Source organism: Eucyclogobius newberryi, unplaced genomic scaffold (assembly GCF_026437365.1).
Source record: "Eucyclogobius newberryi isolate DKJ021-1_F unplaced genomic scaffold, fEucNew1.0.hap1 SCAF_14, whole genome shotgun sequence".
NCBI classification, from domain to species: domain Eukaryota; kingdom Metazoa; phylum Chordata; class Actinopteri; order Gobiiformes; family Gobiidae; genus Eucyclogobius; species Eucyclogobius newberryi.
In genome coordinates this window covers 21,966,988-21,973,574 of record NW_027315768.1, presented here as the reverse complement: position 1 = coordinate 21,973,574, position 6,587 = coordinate 21,966,988, and positions in this window count along the sequence as shown.

Below are 6,587 nucleotides of genomic sequence, written 5' to 3'. Positions count from 1 at the left end.
TATTTCTGTAGAGTGTATATGACTAATACAATAAGTGATGACAGTGGTGATAGAGAAATGCTCAGAATGTACAGTATACCCCATATTTAACAGTGAGTGCTGTATCCACATGCATTTGGCACATTAAATGCCGTAGCCAAGACACAGAAGCTTTTCACAGAGAAATATGACCGAGGTGTCAGGATAATTGCGCATGGAAATTAACAGCAACAGTGCAGCAGTCACTCACTTCCTCTCGGTCCATCCTACTCATCTGAGTTACGTCAAGCTACATCAACACCTCCTCCACAACACATGAATCAAAAATTTTCAAGAAGCAGTCATGGACTTTCTCCAGAGCCTTTGGAAACATTAATTCTTCATAAATGTGGCTGAGGATTGACAATAGCAGCACAACATTATGTGCCAGTCAATCATTACCTGAAAAAATCACTTTCAGTTTCAAAATGTGCGTAACATAACAGTATTATTTCCCAGAACTAAATTATATAACACATCATTGAAATCTTGATTCAACAATTGTGTAATTATCTTCTTTTTCCCCAGAAGTATTCCTTCTTAATGTATGAAAATACAGTCCAGCAGGTGGTAGTAATGAGGATACAAGAGTTTATTTTAAAAAGCACAATAATGTTAAAGGTAAAAAAAAAGCAGGAACATGTAGTTTAGACATTGAAATGGAAACGTAGAACTGTCAGTGTGGTTTAAGCATTATTTACAGGCATTTCTGTTAAAATGTCACGTTATAACGAGAATATTTTCACGTTATAACGAGTTAAGTTTCATGTTTGAAATACTTTGTTTTCTCGTTTTAACATGAACATATTTCGCTCGTATTCATTGTTGAAAAAGACAAGTCACTTAAACAGAAGACAGCAATCTGTTTGGCAATCTGCAGGGGAAAAATCACACACATTTTGCTTATGTTTAGTGACACACACACACACGCACGCACACACACACACACACACACACACACACGCACGCACGCACACACACACACACACACACACACACACACACACTCTATCTTTTAGATATATTGCTTCAATGCGCATGTAATCAGCCACAGACAAGATGTTCCATTTCACATTTCCATGTGCGCTCTTGAGTTATACTAAATGCTTTTCAACAATTGATAAAGGCCTAACTTTTACGCAAAATATGTTCTTGTTGTTTTAACTTGAAGCTTTATCATGTTTATGCCACACTGACAGTTCTACATTTCCGCACATTGAAAATGTAGTTGGTTGAAAATAGTTGTAATGTAAAGAATATGAAGATGCAGTTCAACATGCGACTCTTGCTCAGAGCCATTGTTCAACATAATATAATTTACCATGGCTAAATGTGACATGTCATAGTCCACTTCTGAGCATTGAGTATATTTACCATGTTAAAGAAAGTATTTCATATTTAATTTCTAAACAGTGGCTGTTTATCATAACATTGTATTTATGAAACTAATATTATAATTGAAGTGCACTGGTTGCTATGTTATCAGTTCCACTCTACAGACTATGATAATTTACTGTATCTAATGCAAGTCATTAACATTTGCTCCTGTAAATCCTCCTTGCAGATAATCCTGATTCATCACATGCCAATAAAGGGATTCATGCAGTATTCGAATATTGAGCAGCTTGCACCATCTCATTCATTCATTTTCTACTGCTTTTTTGTTCGGGGTCACGGGTGACTTTGGGCCTTAAGCGGGGTACATTAAAACACAAAGATGCATGTCGATTGTGAGCTCTTCTCTACAACTGGTACAAATACAAAGTGAGGCGCTGACCTTTTACATTTCTATCAGACTGGTTGCTTGACATAAAATGGAAAAAGTGATTCAAGCGTTGACATATCGATTGACTACGCACAACATTGTATTTCATATCCAGATATATCAAGGCTTATGACTTATGAGAAGCAACCTGTAAATTGACCCTTTGATGAGCTGTTCTTGACGATTGGACGATTAGCTCATATTTTAGCCACATTTTTAAGGTGCCAAATGATAGTTTATTTTGTCCATAAAATTATTTTACATCAAGACTATAGTCACTGGTCTGTGTTTTTTCAATGCCTTGCCTCACAGAGCAGCATTTTGTGGCAGAATGTATTCCCTGAAGAGAGGGATGTGCACAGCAAACAAGAGGACAGACGTCTGGATGTAAAGGTCAGCACCACTCACAAGGAAGTAACAATGACTTGACAAAGAGCATCCACAATGCTGTGCTGAGACTTCAAATGCAAATACCGGCTCCTAATTGTCCTATTTAATTTGACCAGTTGTTTGCTGAATGATTCGATACAACTTATTAACATTTTTATTTATCAACTCAAGTACATTGGCTTATGAAATCTTGTTGCTTAATTGCATACTAGTGTAACTGTTGGAAGCTTGTTTTAGTGAGTTTTTCCCAAGGCTGAATTGAATGATTTAGTGAAAAAATATTCTTTACTGTATGTGGGTGCAAACTTATGTACTAACTAGCTGGACAGTCCACTTCAAAGTCTGCAGTGGTTCTGGAAGTACATTTCTAAATCATTTTTGCCAAAGGGTTCTGGTGAAATGAAAATATCAAGACAAGCAGCTAAGCAGCTATGTGGTAACTAATGTCCATAACGCAGTTGTTTTCAGTCCAAAAACATGTAAAACCTCAAATTTAGCAAAATGTTTTCATAAGTTACTGGTTTATACAATTTCAGAAACAGTAAATGTATAGGTCTCATGCTCATTAGTTACTAATGAGTAAAATTAGTCTTGAGCAAGCTTTCGAACATTAGTATTATCATTTATTTATTTTCTTTGGAATCCCAATGGAGAAAATAAATTGAAAATGTACTTCTGGAACCTGGTGGGCGGTCACTGTTGAGCTCCATCGTCAGGGGGTTTTGACAAATGAAATGTTATTCATTAATTATGTTTAAATTATAGAACACAGTAAAAATGAAATTGGAGTCACTCATTGTTGAAAAAATGAAATGACTGAATAATAACTGAACTGTAGTGATTCCATTATCACTCTTAACCTGTTGTGTGCCATGGTGGGTGGGTCCCATTGGACAGGTTAAGTGCACAAGGCAGTGAAGGACACTAATATGGAGTGGTGTATTTGATGGGCCCGATGTAAGCCCCTGTTTGATGTCACCGCCACACTTCAGCACTCACTCACTGACCACTAATGAGAAAACACAAGCCTGCAGGCTCTGCAGTCATGATGGATCAGCTGCAAAGCAGGTTCCAGAAATGTCAATAAACCTGGTTAATATTGGCTTCAACCAGCACAAGAATAATAAAACATCTTAGTGGATGGTCAGACCTTACAGAATTTTCAATAGTCCAATAAAATAAAAGCCTTTTTAAGATGATAATTCTTTAAATGAAGAAGTTTGTTATCTTAAGTTCGGGAGCAGGACCACGCCCCTTCCTGCGGCTACACTATTTAAGCATCCAGATCATATACACCTGTGTTCATGATGTTGTGCCACTCCCTCCCGCCCTTTTTTAATTGTTCTAATTATTCTAATTTCTCTCCTAGATGGGAGTATGGAGGCCCGGGAGTCTACAGCCCACATCGCCAGAACCCCCAAAACAGCATCCATTTCTGTCCATTTGTATTGTTCATGTTTCTCATCTGCCAAATGTTTTAAGAGGCAGGTTTAATCTGGAGTTAACCTTGAAAAAAAGTGAACTTGTTTCTAGTTTCACAAAGTTAACCCAAACCCTGAGACAATCACCACAGCTTTGGTGAGCACTCTTAGTTGAATTGGTCTGAGAAGATGATAACTCTGAGTCAAGAATGAATCTGTTGGCTGTTGTTGCCATTTCATGTTACATGATCTTTATTTAAGTTGTATTATTCTTAATTTAAACTGTCACAAATTCATTGTTAAACTTCTTAAATCTATATACAATTAAAAAAAAATAAAGTGAGTAAACAACTCTAACAACAACAAATTTAAAAAACAATGAAGGTCATAAAAATATGATGTGCACTGATACAAACGATGTAGGTTGTCTAAATTTGTACAAGTGGTGTTCTCGTTACAGATTTGCGGCCTTATAGCGCTGACCTCAGCTCCCTACAAACTCTCTGAATTATTTAAAGCCTCTTTTCAATTATTTCATGTTTAATTCAAAAGAAAATGCATTAATTGTTTTTTAAATATTCAAATGCATTAGACCTCCATAGATGCTGTTAGTTGGATTTGAAAATTCTTGGACAATATTCCACATTTTGCACACAATCGGTTGTTAATATAGTCATTTTTATTAGCTTGGGTTGTCTTTTGCACATTAAACTTCAATGGATTTCTTTTTTTGAGATACCAAGTGAGTTGCACTGCAGGCAGGATTTGAACAGGGCCAACAAATCTATTGTGCCTTTGATTATCAGTAATGTGAAGTCACTATTATCTGTATATAAATATAGCTTTACAAACTGCAAATATATTCAAATTTAGACACATTGGGGCAAAGGTTATGCAAAAGTGTAGACATTTTGACTATATTCACCTTTCTTGTGTTGAGTGTAAAGGTGGTACTGAGCTGGGCTTCGTGGTGACAAAAGCTGACAGAGGCTATTAGTCTGACTTGGCAACACACTCAGCAGGGGAGCGAGGTCTCTGCTCCAAAATGGAAATGTCACCAAGACCTTTGGACTCCACCATTTGACATTCAAATCAGTCATTTGCCATTTTTCCAAAGACTCATCCAAAGGGGTTTGTATGGACATTAGCAATCAACCCCATGAAACAGATGATGCAGAATGTTGTATGGCATCACAAATACAATACAACACTCCCACAGCCCATTTCATTGTATATTTAACACAATTATGTTTGATTAGTTAGAAAAGCAGCATACATTCAAAGTGTTTATTATTAATCAGTGCATAGGCTGCAGATTGTAAGAGCATGCATTATTCAATTCTGATGATTTTTTGTAGCATACATGCCCAGTAATGTAACGTTTACTTGAATAAGCAATTATCATTACAAAGAATATATATAAATAATTTAATTGAAATGGGTTATGTGCCTTTAATGTTCCATACTTTTAAAAGAGGCCAAATAAGTGCTGATCTTTGACGCACGGCTAAAATAACAAACGTGTAATTCCTTACTGTTTGTGGGTTCACTGTTTATGGATTTAATAATAAACGCTGGATACAGCCATTTTTAGTTTATATAATAAATTTTCTACTCCACACATCGTGAGTGGGAAATACAGACAATGATGCTGTAATGGAAGAGCTCTCATACACATCCAGAGTGCACAAACTGTTCCATGATAGGAACAAGAAACAGAATAATGGGCTATTAGCAAATTAGAGAGTCCCCAGCTGAATGGTCATCTGATTTGAATGGCCACAAGGCTTTATGTAATCTTCCCAGGCCATTTTGTCTAATTTCCGCCCCAGATGGATTTACTCCAGCTGGTTCAAGTAAACATGCTCAAGTTATGTTCTCTAATGCCAAAATATGATTCCTGGTATCATGAAAAACAAGTAACTCAAATGTACAACTATCAATGTACTAGTTAAGGGAGACAATCACAGAAGACATGGAAGCAAATGGAAATGTACATAACCGTAAAGATGTATGCAATTATACGTGATTTATTAAGAATGCATTTATACTCATCTGCCTACTTAAGGGTAATTGTGATGAGGTTAGACATGTGTGTTGAGATTATTTTACATTTACAGAACACTGCATGCCTCTCCTTGAACCGACACCTTAACGTGGTGGAGGGGTTTGAGGGCCCGAATGATCCCGGGAACTATGTTGTCGGGGGCTTCATGCCCCTGGTAGGGTCTCCCAAGGCAAACAGGTCCTAGGTGACGGGTCAGACAAAGATCGGTTCAGAAGCCCTCTATGATGACAACACGAACAAGGCAGTTTACGTCGCCCGGATCGGCGTCACCGGGGCCCCATCCTGGAGCCAGGCCTGGGATGGGTGCTCCATGGCGAGCGCCTGGTGGCCGGGTCTTACCCCACGGGGCCCGGCCTGGCACAGCCCGAAAGAGCAACGTGGGGCCGCTGAGTGGAAAGAGACATGTCCGGGTCCAGGATGTGTTTTCTTTCCCTCAACCTTTCATCTTGAGACTGTGGACTTTGGTTCAGCATCACAGCTCTTTTATTAGGCCCGAGCCGAACCGGGGTGGTGGTCCCTCTGTTCAAGAAGGGGGACCGGAGGGTGTGTTCCAACTACAGAGGGATCACACTCCTCAGCCTCCCGGGTAAGGTCTATTCCAAGGTACTGGAGAGGAGAATCCGACCGATAGTCGAACCTCGGATTCAGGAGGAGCAGAGTGGTTTTTGTCCCGGTCGTGGAACACTGGACCAGCTCTATACCCTCCATCGGGTGCTCGAGGGCTCATGGGAGTTTGCCCAACCAGTCCACATGTGCTTTGTGGATCTGGAGAAGGCTTTCGACCGTGTCCCTCGGGGTGTCCTTTGGGGGGTGCTCCGGGAGTACGGGGTCCGGGGCCCTTTGCTCAGGGCTGTCCGGTCCCTGTATGACCGGAGCAGGAGCTGTGTTCGCATTGCCGGCAGTAAGTCAGACCTGTTCCCAGAGC